Source organism: Capsicum annuum, chromosome 11 (genome assembly GCF_002878395.1).
Source record: "Capsicum annuum cultivar UCD-10X-F1 chromosome 11, UCD10Xv1.1, whole genome shotgun sequence".
NCBI lineage: Eukaryota > Viridiplantae > Streptophyta > Magnoliopsida > Solanales > Solanaceae > Capsicum > Capsicum annuum.
The window spans coordinates 6,170,184-6,186,650 of NC_061121.1; the positions used below are offsets into that span (position 1 = coordinate 6,170,184).

The 16,467-nt window shown below is 37.6% G+C and overlaps 1 long non-coding RNA gene across 1 annotated transcript; it reads right to left on the reverse strand.

The window, feature by feature from the left end:
- Positions 1-355: 355 nt before the first annotated feature.
- On the reverse strand, positions 356-3,091 carry LOC107847042. Its single transcript, XR_007047091.1, has 2 exons — positions 2,867-3,091; positions 356-941 (listed from the first exon to the last, which is right to left on the reverse strand). It is a non-coding gene; the product is annotated as an uncharacterized LOC107847042 (long non-coding RNA).
- Positions 3,092-16,467: the final 13,376 nt, after the last annotated feature.

Here is a 16,467-nt window from a genome sequence, read left to right on the forward strand (position 1 = left end):
TATTCTTATAAGTACTTTTGGGGTATGTTGTCTTTTGGTGTTTTGGTTGATCCATTATGATCATAACACTAGTTATCGACATTAGTGTAATGTGTCCATCTTAGAAATTCAACACTAGTATTTCTATTTCTATAATCTTATAAGTACTTTTGGGGTATGTTGTCTTTTGGTGTTTTGGTTGATCCATTATGATCATAACACTAGTTATCGACATTAGTGTAATGTGTCCATCTTAGAAATTCAACACTAGTATTTCTATTTCTATAAGTGGAATGCGAGTATCTACTTGTTTAACTTTATACAAATTTAAATGACCACTTGTGTACATCTAAAATTGAAAAACATAGATTCCAACTGAGACCAAATTAAAGACACCTTTATGTATTGTCTTTTACTTAACCTTTTAACGATCGAGAGACATTACCTCCTACACCTTTTGAATAGGAATAATAACCCCCTTCAGCAATATTTTTTTATGAGCTTTACAAAATTAGATCAAATTGAAAGAAAGACATCAACTTGTATAAAAAAGGACAGTCTGGTGCACTAAAGTTCCTGCCATACATAGGTGATTAAATGTCATATCTGAGAAGCTTGCAGGAATCTCATCAACAGCATCCCACGGCACAGGCTCATTACAACACAAATCACTAATAAAATACATCTAAAAAAAGTTCAAGAAAAACCATCAGCTTGAATTAAAATTTGAACATCAAAAACTCATATAAAGAAAGAAAAATTAACATCATTAACAACCTTAAATTCAACTTCTTCTAAATTTGGGAGCCTCTTATCAAGCAAAGAGCAAATGAAAGATCAAAGAACTCTCCAAGATCAAAGAACTCTCCCAGATTAATCCAAGATATGTCGAGATGTTTAAGACAGTCAAGAGCAAAGGGGAGCCTTATTGGTATAACTTCAGTTGGTCTAACAAGCTCATCCTAGGAAGAAAATGTCAAAAATCAGGATGGCTCAAAGCCCAAAAGATGGCACTAGAATTAAGTCACGAAGCAACATTACCTGAAGACAGTTATTCTAGCAAAGATTCTCGAGAGCAGGAGAATATAGGGCCCAACATCGATGAACAAAGATTTGGAATGGGTGGGTCTGGCTCTGATACTATGTAAAGAATGGATCTTGGATCTAACTCAACCTCAAAATCTATTTCATAAGGGGAAATTTCTCAAGTTCATATAAGGAGACCAATTACCCATTTCCTTTTCAATGTGGGATACTTACCAATTCCGACCAACATAGCCTGCTAGCACTACATAAATGACACTCCTACATAGGGGAAAACTTAGAGGGTCGAGAGGGTGTTCAACCGAACCCCCTCAACAAAAAAATTACGTTGTATATATAAGGCAATATTTTTCTTTTAATTTTTTATGTATATTACGAGTGCGTCAGACTAGTAGGTAGGAGCATGTTTGTAGCTATAATATTATTATTATTTCGGAACATTATATCGTTTGTTGTATTACTTGGTGAATCTTGTCTATGATATTATTGAATGTGGAAATTTCTCTTGTATCTTATCATTTTACTATTCCTTTTCTAGATTGTTTTATCTTGAGTCGGAGGTCTTATAAAAAACAACCCTCTATCTCACCTCCGAGGTAGTGATATGGACTGCGTACACTTATCTTCCCCAGATTCCACTCAGAGGCGAACCTATATTGAGGCTAGCGGGTGCACGAAAAAACTCTGTATATATGGTTTGTATATCTATATATATATTAGAGTATTATGTTAAATATATGTTGTACACCCACAATAACAACTAGGTTGGTTAGTGAGATGGTTCGGTATGCCACTTGAAAGTTACACTTAATGTGTGATTACTCATGTTCGAGCCCCAACAACAACGTTTATTGCTCCTTTAATCATTTTCCAATTTTCTATTGCGTGGTTGCTCAGGTTCGAACCCCAACGACAATGTTTCTTTATTGCTACTTTTTTCATTTTTCAAGTTTCTTTACACTTATTGTGCACATGTATATATTTATCTTTTGATTAAAAAAGACTTCCTACTTAGTAGTCATTTATTTCATATTTTTTCTTTTTTCTTTTATGTATTGTGGATATTATTGAGCTATTTTTTGTTTTATTTCAAAATACAAGCTTCTCTCCAACTTCAAAAGGTAGATATTCTTCATAGCTTATTCTGTATAATATTTATTTTCTTTTAATCTTTTGATCATTGAGTTACTTTTTATTTAAAAAATTAGCAATTTAAAATTTGAGATAGACTTAAATCAAATGTTACCCGTTGCAACTATCTAGCAAACAAATCTCACGAATTTCATATTTTTCAAAAACTTTCTATTATTGTTCAAAATATAAAAGTACGTTGAATTTAAGTAGGTGAATAACACATTTTTGTCATATTAAATCTACTTAATAATATTCAATAATATCAAAATTTTGCTTATAAAATACTATAATTAATAAGTTTTCAAAGAAATGTATGTCGAACTTTGACACTATTAATTACTATATTTAAATATAGAGATGCATCCGTCAACTTTAAATCCTGGGTTCGTCTCTGATTCCACTTGGTAGGAATATACTGGGTATCTTGTTGTTAAATTTTTTTTATGTATACATTGCCTCAGTGGTTCAAAATTTACCTCAAGGTTTCAAATTCAAATCCTAAGTACTACCTTTTTGTCTTATGAAATGAAAATCCTAGATCCGCTACAGCTCTAATCAACACCCCCATCAAGTTTAAAGCAAAATCCAGTTCGATTTCAGCAGATTTAATAATACCCACAAAATAAAAATACAATCTTGATTTCAAAATTCAACAGAAGCAAATGAGTTGAATTAAGTAAAGAGTAAGTAAAAAGAGAGGAAGAGGAACCTGAGCTGCCGATAATACAAAGGAAATGAGGCGTCAAACTCTGAAATGTGTAATAGTAATGTTTTTTTGGGCCTTAAGTAATAGAGCCCAAAGCTGTTCTCTCTTATACAAATTGGTGGAAATTTCATCTAGTGTCCGTCAAAGTGTTTATTTTGAATTTTTGTTCTTCAAATATCGGGTCTTAAATATTTATCCCCAAAGAATGTGGTCTTGAATAAGTTTAAATGTGTGCGTGTAAGGAAAAATTTATCATCAATTGGACAGGTTTATTGTCTTAAATTATCCTGAATGTGTGTATCATGGACAAGAGTTAGAACGTGTGCCTTATGTGCGACATGTCTATTTTCTAACATTTTGATCGATTCGTGTATGTCATGAAAGTTTGCCTTATGACCAAGAGTTAGAACGTGTGCAGCTTATAGGCAAGAATTATTAAGAGGGGTCAAAAAATTAAGATCACCCTTTATGGAGGTTATTTTTATAAAATTATTTTATGAGCATAAAATATCAAGATCAATCCATTTTAGGGTCATTACTAAACTTTACCACAACCCAGGCACAAGGAAAAGCCCAATACAGAATTACCACCTCTCTCAAAATATATTTTCTGATTATCTCAAGAGCATTTATATGTAAAATAGAAAGATAATAATAGAGGTAGAAGGGGTAGTTTTTGGAACCTCGGGGGTGGCAGATATGGGATGGTCAAGGGACAAGAGTTGGGGGAGGGTGGGATGATACAATAAAATATAGAAGTTACTTATAGGACTTGAAAAATAAGAAAGACATCTCCATACCAAATGCACCCCTAGAGGAAATTCCTTTGAGGAGATTTCACAAAATACTATAGATTGTAGGCTATTTAGGGTGCATAATTGGTGTTTTGACTGATTATAATTTGTGGTGATGTTGTTCAATTGTTACTTGTCTGTATCACTTATATTCGTTAGTTCGATTCTAACCCGTACATGCTTGATGTGTAAAGACTAGATAGGGTATATCTGTTCGCTTAATTTGACTCCACAACAGAGGAGAAGAGGGATATTTTCTAGATGTATACAATTTATATTTCCTCTGAAGATAAATCTCTTTTTATTATGCATGACTTGCATTATTTAGAACAAAAATCTCATTAATACCTCATTCATCTAGAATAACGCTGAGATTAATTATTTCAAAGGGGAAAATATGGTTCAAAGTATAGAATTGGAAAAAAGTTATTTGTAGCTGATATATGCAGTAATTGCTCTATGAATGTGTGGTTCCAATATTCTAGTTAGGCCACTAATTTGATGACAAGATATAAACATTAATATTGACATTCTATATATGTGCATAACTTAATCATTCTAGTTGGTCCACTTTGCTGACAAGCAAACTATATGCGCAAAATGCAATATTGTAATACCCCGAAGTTTTCTAACTAATTTCATCTCAAGAATGTCTAGTATTATCTTCTAAATTGAATGATGTTTATTCCATGAGAGATTTGTAAGATTTTCACTTTTTGTCATGTGGGAAATTCAATAAGTTTTCCGTCGATATAAGATTCGCCTAATCCGATAACCGGGTAAGAAGTTATGATTATTTTAAGTTTCCGTTGTAAAACAACGCTAAATTGGTTAGTGGCGTGCCGCGCCACAAGCTAAAATGACAATTGTCCTTTTTCATTGTCTCAACGCGATTTTTCCCACGTCGCGCCAAAGTTCCAGGTCACAAATGAAGTAGCAAAGCGATGGCTCCGCGTCGCGCCAGTTCCCTATTTTTCAATTGTCAAATTTCAGTGACACGGCGCGATAGTGCCACGTCGCGCCAGGGGTCCAATTCGAAAAATTTTCATTGAAATTAAAAGACACGTCCAGGGTTAAAAGGATCAATTTTTCACTCATATTTAAGCCCTTTAACACGTAATTCAGCCATTCTTCACCCAAAATACACTAGTTTCTCTTAACTTTCTCACAAGAGCAAGCTAGGGTTTCGATTGGGGATTCAATTTCAAGAAAGTCTCTCCATCAATCTTCGCTAAATCAAGAACTAAGGTATGTCATATGTTGATTCATGGGTCTCTTTCACCCATGAAGCTCAAGAATCTCTTTTCAAAATCCAAGATTTATATATTATGAATGTTCATGATTTAGTTGAATTGAAAATTCATATTCATATTGTGGTTGGGTTTTGATTCATGTTTTAAAGTACATGTTCCAATGATTGATCCTAGTATGTGATGTTTTGCATAATATTCATGATAAACCCCTCAATTTACAAGTTGATTTATGTATCCATGATTATTACATGTGTGGATGATTGTATAACCAAAGCATGCTCCCCATATATTTGATTAAATGTCTATGTACTAGTATGATAATATGAAATCTCCATCCATGTACAAGTTATGTATGTCAAATGTTTGATGAAATGTCTTAGCCAATGGATAATGTATTGTTGATGTTGGTCCTATACTCAAGAAAGTCATGCTTTGTCAGTTTCCTTCTATCGAGTCCTGGGGGTACTTGTACTAAAAAAAAATATAATTGTGTGCCTAGAATCAGTGTCATATTTCAAGATACTCTCAGTCAAGCCATGTTTAGTAGAATTCAATCAGTCTCATGACTCAGGAAAACTCAGTAATCTCAGTCAGTTATCAGATCTCAGTAATATTCCATCAGTCAACAAAATTCAGTTAATTCAGTTCAGTTCAGTCCAATAATCCATGTTCAGTGTCTATTCAGATGGAAGTAGAAATTGGCACCGAGTAAATCCAAGGATGGGAACACACACTGTCAGATGAGGGTGTGATTCTTAGAAGCCATCCTTGCGTTCCAGAACTATGCAGCCAGCATAGGTTGAGACATTAACACTTTCAGATAAAAGTTTGATACAATGCTAAGTGTGTATCAAGAGATTCCAACCTATACAAGAACAACAAGATGAACAACAAAGTGCTAGTGAATTGAAAATGGCCACACAAGGCTTCACTAGGTTTGCAACACTTGTTTGAACTAGAAAAGTGAGTTTAACAACAAGAACAACAAAGACAATATTGCTAGTGAATCGAAAGAGCCCCACAAGGCTTTACTAGACTTTATATTCAACAATCATAATGTTAACAAGATTTACAAAGAAAGAGATAAAAACTTGACACATAATATTCATTAATCTAAGAACCCTAACAAGAGAAACGACCCTAAGACTAATAAATATCAATACCAAGTTCTTACTTGGACCAAGAGGAACTCAAAGAACCCCAAGAACCTAGTTTCTAGCCAAGATACAACACTAGTATCACTCTACTAGTGAGAATTTGATTTTGGCCTCTCCAAATGAGAAAGAGAAGTAAAAAATTTACAAGTCTTTTATTTCTTGAATAATAGGAATGAACTAAAGCAAGACTAGCCCTATTACATGGCTTATATAGTCACTTAGCAAGGGGGGACAAAGACCAAAATACCCTTGGAATTTAAGTGGGTGGGTTTGGGGTGTCTTGGTAGCCATCTTCACATTTTATTAAATATAGGCCCTTAGATGGGCTCACAAGGGCCTCACACATGGCCAAGAATGTGAACAAGGCTTGGATTCATTGCAACTCACCTGCTTGGCTTCGTGTGAAAGGTCTCGAGCTAGGAATTCCCGTATCATCCTCTCCATCTTGAAGGGAATTTGTCCTCAAATTTGGATAATTTCCATCCTCCACCGTTTCCACCCGAGAGAGATCACACACATTGAAAGTGTTGTGCACTTGATATTCCTGGGGTAGATCAATCTTGTAGGCATTGTCGTTGATCCTTTCTAATACTTGGAACGGGCCATCACCCCGTGGTATCAACTTAGCATTCCTTTGAGACAGGAATCTATCCTTTCTTAGGTGCACCCATACCCAATCTCCCAATTCAAGAATGAACTTTCTTCTTCCTTTGTTGGCTCACCTCGCAGCTTCTTGGTTTTTCTTCTCCAACCGCAACCTCACCTTCTCATGTAGCTTCTTTATGGCCTCAACCCATTTGCTTCCATCTAAGTTTATCACAAAGGGGTGAGGGGGTTGATGCCGTATACACACTCAAAGGGTGTCATCCCCGTGCTCGAGTGTATAACACGATTATAAGCAAACTCAATCAATGGTAAGTGCTCCTCCCAATAAGTCATTTTTCCTTTAACCATGGACCGTAGCATAGAGCCTAAGGTCCTATTTACTACTTTCATTTGGCCATTTGTTTGTGGGTGGCATGAAGTCGAAAATAATAACTTATTACCGAGTCTACCCCACATGAAATTTTAAAAATGGTTTAGGAATTTAGAATCCCTATCACTCACTATGGTCCTCGGAACACCATGAAGTTTTACAACATTATCAACAAACAAAGAGGCTACACTAGGCGCATCATCACATTTAGAACAAGGAATAAAGTGAGCCATCTTGGAAAACCGATCTACCACGACAAAATACTATCCCGCTCCCTTCTAGTCCTCGGCAATCCCAACACGAAGTCCATTGATATGTCAAGCCAAGGACGCAAAGGGGTGGACAATGGGGTGTACAGCCGGTGGGGCTAGAGCCGTGACTTGGCTCCTTTGCACTCAACACATTGGACGCAAATCCGGTCCACATCCTTGTGCATTCTAGGCCAATAAAATTGTTCTTCCAAAATTTTGAGGGTCTTCTCGACCTCAAAATGGCCCATTGGACCACCATTGTGTGCTTCCCTCACAAATAATTCTCTCTACAAACTTGAGGGAACACAAAATCATCTACCTTTAAATAAGTATCCATCAAATTTAGTATAGGGATGGAAACCCCTCCGCAACCCACCTATCCCTATCCAACTCTTTACTTTCCCTATAAATAGGAGCTAAGTGAGGATCCTCGGGATATAAATACTTGATACTTTCAAATCCCATCAACTTAGACGACAAATTAGACATAAGCACATATTTTTGATAAAAGCATCGGCAACCATATTGTCTTTACCCTTCTTGTATTGAATAACATAAGGGAAAGTTTCAAGAAATTCAATCCATTTGGCATGGCGCCGGTTAAGCTTGTCTTGTGCCCGTAGATGCTTCAAGGATTCATGATCCATTCAGATCACAAATTCTTTAGGCCACAAATAATGTTGCAAAGTGGCCAAGGCTCTAACAAGGCATACAACTCTAAATTGTACGTAGAGTAGTTTAGAGTTGCTCCTTTGAGATTTTCGCTAAAGTAGGCAATAAGCTTCAATTCTTGCATTAAAACCGCACCTATGCCGACATTGCTAGCATCACATTTGACCTCAAAAGTCTTGTCAAAATTCAACTTTGCTAGCATCCCTTCTTTTCTCCTCACTCTCGGCCTTCTTTTCCTTTTACCTCAATTCTCATATCTTTTGGTGTAATTCATTCACTTGGGAAGGCAATAATGGATGAAGAGCGACCTTGCGGCTATCCTTCTCAAGTGTATACCGATTAGACCTTCCATTATATTTGGTCGACCTATCATATTGCCAAGGCCTTCCTAACAACAAGTGACAAGCTTGCATTGGTGTCACATCACAAAGCACCTCGTCATGGTAGTTGGCTACCTTAAAATATATCATACATTGCCTTGTGACCTTTAACTCGCCCCATTCATTCAACCTTTGCAACTTGTAAGAACTAGTGTGAGGTGTAGTCGGCAATTTTAAGAAGTTCACCATTGCAACAATAACCACATTCGCACAACTTCCACCATCTATCACCATAGTGCACACACTTTCCTTCATAAGAATTTAGTATGAAATAGATTCTCCCATTGGCTAAGATCATCTATTGCCTTACTAATTATGGTACACCTCATTACAAAGTTTGGAACCACACACTCTCCTTATTGCGGATAAGCATCCTCACAATCATCATCATCATCATGTGGATCATTTTTGGGTTCTTCTCCATCTTGAGGCTCGGTCCCATTCTCTTCTTTTTTAAGATCCACTTCCTTACCAAGGTAATATAATCTCCCTTCTCTTAGGATCACATTGTGCTGGTTTGGACATTCATTGGCTTTACGTCCCCAACCTTGGCACTTGAAATATTAGAACCTTTTAGGATTAGGATACTTGTGAGCTTCTTACCGGGGAGAAAATTTGTGGACTGTTTTAGGCTCGGGCAGCCTTGTAGTGGTGGGTTGGTCCTTGTTTATGGGCCAACCCAAAGATGGTTGAACCATATCTTTGATCCTCAGCCAACCCGAGGTTGATGGTCCCTTTGCCTTGAACGACGACCTCTCCTTAAGCTCCATTTCAATCTCAAGAGTTGCTTGGAAAATACCTTCAACGTTATCAAACTTGTGAAGCGTCAAATAAGTGGAGATCTCTTTGTTCTACCCACACTTGAACCAAATGATGTAATGGCCAATTTGTTCTTCTTAATGATTAAGCTTCAACATGAGTTGTTGAAACTCGTCATAGTATGCCATAACACTTCGATTCCCTTCTCACAAATTGTACAACCTAGCAAATAACTCATGACGATAACTTTCGAGAAGATACCGTTGCCTCATTAGATACCTCAACCAAAACCACGGTGGTGGTTGTCCCTCTACCAACTTATTGCCAAACCGCTTGACATATTCCCACCAAGTGTTAGCATAGCCTTCAAAATGAGCTATGACATAACAACTCTTCTTCTCCTTCGAGATATCATTCACTTGAAATACTTTATTACACTCCGACTCCCAAGCAAGATAAACCTCGGGGTCATTTTCACCCTTAAATATAGGTAGGCTCAATTTGATGGTATTGATGCCTACGTCTCTCTTTAGGTGTCAGTTTCCCCTTTCTCTATAACCTCGGTATCTCCTTGGATCCACACGACCCCCTCTCATCTCTTTCTTCCTCATGTAGGCATCGCCAAAAGGCTCCATACCCTGCATAATCCTCTCTACCATATTCCTCAAGGTGGACGGGACAGTTTTGGACATTTGGAACTTGATTAGGAGGAATTAGAATTTGTGGAGATGGTGGTATTTTGTTTAGTGGAGCTTGGAAGGAGGGTTTAGATTTTGTGGAGGCATTTGACGTCCGAGTACCTCTTGCGAAACTTGAGGTATTTGGGAATGGGTTGGTCTATTGGAGTCTCGGTTTAGAGGGTTATAAGTGGTTTGGCTTGCGGCATTTAGTGGAGCAGTGAAGGATTTGGCAATTATGGCCATGTTTCGGGAGTAACGGTGGTGGAGGAATTTCTATCATGTTCACTTGGCGAAACATGTCAAGGTGTAGAAGGAAGAAAGTTCCTTTAACTCTCCACTTGTTCTAACCTCCCACTAATAGTCTTCACTTCTCCCCTTATGGCTCCCACTTCTGTACTTAACCTTTCAAGAGCTCGGGTCATAGCCTCAAGAGTGATTCTTATATTCTCCATTTTATTCGAATCCACAGTTTGAGACGTGGTTCCCTCCATTATCATGGTATCAACTACACAAGTAACAAATAAGTTATTTTAAAATCCCTCTCCTCACTCACACTCTCTTGGTTCACTCACACTCAAGTTCCACAAGTGTTGTAGATTGGATAGGAACCCGTGAATACATAAGGTATGAGTTTCTTTCCTGGAATGGATTCTCATTTGAAACTCAATGAATTATCATTGGAATAGAGCCAAGAGTTACAACATATTCAAATGACAAAATCACACAAACAAATGTTGACACGAACTCAAGGCTTCAAGGGACTAATTGACAAGGTAGTAGAAATGTACTAGTTTGTTAATTAGCTCTCAAGTCAATTAGAAGAAACTAGGAATCAATAATTAGAAACTAGAACATCAAAATTTTAGCTTAATTATCACGTGAACAATAACTTAGGTGATGTGGAAGCTTGTCATTGGCCGTGGGTCCACATAAGTAGTTCATCAACTTGAAGTCTTAGTCTTCTTAGATCTTTTGTAATGGATGACTTGTTATTGGGATGGAAAACATAAGGTCTTGTAACCTTTTTCAACTTTTTTTTTTCAAACTCAAAAGGTGATGTTTGACCTCGCTAGTCCCCATAAGAAAAGGTTCCTTGTTTGAAGGAAAGGTGGTTGTCAAGTTTTGAAAAGGTGATGTTGGCAAGTCTTCTCACAATTTTTTTTTTTCAATTTTGTCTTACAACCTTTTTTTTTTGGATCTATTTCTCTTTATAGAAGTTAAGACATAAGATGAAGAGAATTTTAAGATAAACACAACATCAACACCTTCAAGAACATAACAACAATACACCACAATGGTCACTTCCAATGCCCCAACACAAGTCAAAACTCACGGCCACTTCAAGTTTTCACAACAACAATTCTCTTCCAATTAAGCTCAACTTTAGATTGAGACACTTTTTGTGTTGATGAGGAAGAAATCAACACAAGAAACAAACTAAACAAGTAAAATCTTTTGTAGATCTACAACCAATTTTTCGACCAAAATGTTCAAGAACACACTTTTTGGTAAGAGCTTTCCAAGATTGGTTTTGTAAGAACAAAACCTAGCCTTGGACTTTGATACCAAATGATACAATGCTAAGTGTGTATCAAGAAATTCCAACGAACACAAGAACAACAAGATGAACAACAAACTGCTAGTGAATCGAAAATGGCCACACACGGCTTCACTAGGCTTGCAACACTTGTTTGAACTAGAAAAGTGAGTTTAACAACAAGAACAACAAAGACAATATTTCTAGTGAATCGAAAGAGCCCCACACGGTTTCACTAGACTTTATATTCAACAATCACAATGTTAACAAGATTTGCAAAGAAAGAGATAGAAACTTGACACACAATATTTATTAATCTAAGAATCCTAATAAGAGAAAGGACCCCAAGACTAATAAATATCAATACCAAGTTCTTACTTGGACCAAGAGGAACTCAAAAAACCCCAAGAACCTAGTTTCTAGCCAAGATACAACACTAGTATCACTCTACTAGTGAGAATTCAGTTTTGGCCTCTCTAAATGAGAAAGAGAAGTAAAAAATTTACAAGTCTTTTGTTTCTTGAATAATAGGAATGAACTAAAGCAAGACTAGCCCTATCACATGAATTATATAGTTACTTAGAAAGGAGAGACAAAGACCAAAATACCATTGGCATTTAAGTAGGTGGGTTTGGGGTGTCTTGGTGGGCCTCTTCATATTTTATTAAATATAGGCCCTTAGATGGGCTCACAAGGGCCTCACACATGGCGAATGTAAACAAGGCTTGGAGTCATTGCAACTCACTTGCTTGGCTTCATGTGAAAGATCTCGAGCTAGGAATTCCCATATCAGGGTTGACGAGGTGGATAAGAACTGTCAGATGAGGGCCCTACCGTTCTCTTTTAAGGACACTGTCAGATGAGGGTCACTCACAGCTTGTCCTTACCAGTGGCGCGGTATTGACACCCTTCCAATTGGGTTACCGATTGGACCCCAACTCAGCCATAATGGCATATTAGGGGCATGTCGGTTAGACAACTACTTCCCACAATTTCAGTTACAAAATCAAGACTGTCAAACACAGTTATTCAGTCTTAGTATTAGAACTTAGATAGTTCTACAGAATTTAGGACTGTCAGATATAGTCAACTCAGAACAGTATGGAACTCAGCTAGTTCCATTAGATTCAGGACTTTCAGATATAGTCACTCATGTCATTAGTTATATCAGGCATCAGAACTCAGTTACCATTCATGTTAGTTATCAGTAAATTCATGTGATCACGATCTCAGTTATAGTACTATGCATGCATGCATGTATTCTCACATTCATATTAGTCAGTTAGCCTGTATTGTTCATGCATATGAACCTCATGCATTCAGCCTACCTTCTATGCATACCAGTATATTCAAAATACTGACGCATTTGCACTATGGTGTCCTATACCATATGTTCAGAAGCACGAGGTCCATAGCATCAGTAACAGCTAGATTTAGCAGTGAGTCCTCATCATTCGAGGAAAATACTATGGGTTATTTTATTTATTTAGTTTTATCTTTCAGTAGATAGAGTTAGTCGGGGATATGTCCCATTAACTCCTTAGTCAGTTAGAGGCTTTTCAGACTATCATGTTTCAGACAGTTTACTTGAATTGTTTTGGGTATTTTATACGCCGCCCAAATGTTATATTTTTATCAATTATGATTATTAGTTTTGAACATTATGGTTTTTCAGTTTATGTTTCCTTATTTATACAATATATCATGCGGTATACTGGTACAGATATCAGTCATGGGTTAGTTTGTGGTCCTTCGAGGTTATAAGCACTGTGTTGCATTCTGGGTACCAGATTCAGGCGTTACAAACTTGGTATCAGAGTGTAAGGTTAAATAGAGTCCTAGGAATTCTGAAAGCCACATCTAGTAGAGTCTTGCACATGGGTGTGGTGCACGCAACATTTATGTATAGGAGGCTATGAGATATTTTAGGAACAGTTTCCCTTATTTTAGTATTTATGTTGTACCAGTGAGCATAATCTTAAGTCAATCTCTCAGTCTAATATGTTTCTCTCTTTTTTCTATAGAACTGCCTCCTAAAAGAAGAAATGGAAATCAGTCACCCCCTCAGCTCGAAAAACCCTTGGGCGAACATGTTTTTCATACAGAGTTTAGAGCTACATTCACTACTTTTGCTCAGTCAGTTACTACTCAGAATGAATGATCAACTATTGTTCCAACCAACCAGTGGCCAATTAGCTGCATCCAGAATTCGGGACTTCACCCAAATGAATCCTCCATTCTTTCTCGGGTCTAAGCCAGACGAGGACCCTCAGGAATTCATCGATCAGGTTTAGAAAGTTATAGACGTTATAGGAGTATCAGCTATTGAGAGTGCTGAGCTAGCTGTATATCAGTTGTAGGATGTTTCTCACACTTGGTACAAGCAGTGGAAGTTAGAGAGGTCAGTTGATATAGGACCTATAGAGTTGGAGAAATTTGTCACCGCATTCTTAGAGAGGTTCTTTCCCCTAGAGCTGAGAGAAGATAAGGTGTTAGAATTTATCAATCTCAAGCAGGGCAACATAATGGTGAAAGAGTATTCTCTTAAGTTTACTTAATTAGCCAGATATGCCCCTTATGTGGTTGCAGACACCAGGGCCAAGACGAGTAAGTTTGTTTCTGGGGTGAATGATAGTGTGGTCAACGAGTGTAAGTCTACAATGTTGAATGGTGATATGACTTTAGCCAGACTTATGACTCATGCTCAGCAGATAGAGGAGTAAAAGATTAAGGTAGGAGAAGCAGAGTAAGAGAGCAAGGACAGATAGTTTCAACTTTGCTCAGCCCAAATCAAAAGGAGGAAACCATTCTCAGTTTCATTCTAAATCATCAGTTCTAGCTCCTTCTTCAGCCAGTGCTCCAGCTTCTAAGTTCAGGGATGGTAATAGAGATAGAGCATCGGGCTCTAAGTCTCAGGGTAGTGTCAACAATGACCGAACTAATCCCCTTTGTCAGACTTGTGATAAGAACCATAAGGGTGCTTTCAGAGCTGGTAGCTATGTCTGTTTCGTATGTGGCAAGCCAGGACACAGAGTCAGAGATTTTTCCTAGTCAGGTTATCAGGGTTAGCATAACCGTTCCTCAGCTCAGTCTGGTCGCCCAAATCAGCAGGGTGCCACCTCCAGTGCTACTAGTGGGCAACACCCAAACATACTCTATGCTCTCCAATCCTGACAAGATCAGGAGAATTCTCCTGATATGGTTACTGGTACATTACAGATCTTTCATGCGCATATTTACACTTTGCTAGATCCAGGTGTTTCCTTGTATTTTATTACTCCCTATATAGCAGGTGATTTTGGAACCAGTCCCAAAATTCTAACAGAGCCCTTCTCTGTCTCTACCCCAGTGGGTAAAATCATCATAGCCCAGCGGATATACAAAAATTGTTCGGTTATGATATTTCAGAAAGTCACTTCAGCAGACTTATTTGAATTAGAGATGACTGATTTTGATATCATTCTCGGCATGGATTGGCTTTATTCCTTCTGTGCCACAGTCGACTGCAAAAATAGAATAGTCCAGTTTCAGTTCTGAATGAACCCATCCTAGAGTGAAGGGTAGTGTATCCGCTTGCAGAGGTCAGCTTATTTTCTACCTTCGGGCATAGAAAATGATATCTAAAGGATATGTATATCATCTTGTTCGAGTTAAGGACACAAGTTCTGAAACTCCCAGTCTTGATTCAGTCCCAGTAGTAAATGAATATTTAGATGTCTTTTTCGAAGACCTTCCAGGAATTTCTCCCGAAAGGAAAATAGACTTCAACATTGATCTTCTTTCAGATACTAAACCTTTATCTATTACGCCATACAGAATGGCACCTACAGAACTCAAAGAATTAAAAGAACAGTTGAAAGATCTCTTAGATAAGGGATTCATCAGATCCAGTGTTTCCCTGTGGGGTGCACCAATCTTATTTGTAAGAAAGAAAGATAGTTTTCTTAGAATGTGTATAGACTACCATCAACTTAATAAGGTCACGGTCAAGAACAAGTATCCTCTTCCCAGAATCGATGACTTGTTTGACTAACTTCAGGGTGCCAATTATTTCTCCAAGATAGACCTTAGATCAGACTACCATCAGCTCAGAGTCATAGAATGTGATATTTTGAAGACAACTTTTCATACTCGGTATGGTTATTTCGAATTCCTAGTCATGTCCTTTAGTCTTACTAATGTCCCAACAACTTTCATGGACTTGATGAATCGTGTGTTCAAGAAGTACTTGGACATGTTCATCATAGTCTTCATAGATGATATTTTGGTCTATTCCCGCAGTAAGCATGATTATGCAGACCATCTCAGAATTGTACTTCAAACTCTCAGAAATCATCAGTTGTTCACCAAATTCAGTAAGTGCAAATTTTAGCTAAGGTTAGTAGTATTCCTTGGCCATATAGTTTCTAGTGATAGCATTAGAGTAGATCCTCAAAAGACCGAAGTAGTAAGAAATTGGCCTCGCCCTGTCTCTCCATCAGAAATCAGGAGTTTCTTGGGTCTGGCTGACTATTACAGATGGTTTGTTGAGGGATTTTCTTCTATTGCATCCCCTATATCTAGATTAACTCAGAAGAAAGTCAAGTTTCAGTGGTCAGATCTTTGTGAGAAGAGTTTTTAGGAGTTGAAGACTCGAGTCACCTTAGCTCTAGTCCTAGCTCTTCCAGAAGGTTCAGATGGGTTTGTGGTATACTGTGATACATCCAGAGTAGGTTTGGGTTGTGTCCTCATGCAGCATGGTAAGGTTATAGCCTACACCTCCAGATAGCTTAAACCCCATGAGAAGAATTACCCTACTCATGATCTTGAGTTACTAGCCATAGGATTTTCTTTGAAGATTTGGAGGCATTATTTATATGGTGTTCACAGATCACAAGAGCTTTCAGTATGTCTTTTCTTAGAAAGATCTTAATCTTCGCCAGAGAAGGTGGTTGGAGCTCTTGAAAGATTATGACATGAGTGTCCTTTATAATCTGAGCAAGGATAATGTAGTGGACGACGCTCTCAGTAGACTGTCTATGGGTAGTGTTGCTCATGTTGAGGATAGTGTAGAAGAAGTTCGCTTAGGAAATCCATCAGCTTGCCAGACTAGGCATTCGCTTAGTCGATACAGAGGAGGGTGATACATGGGTTCAGAGTAGTTCA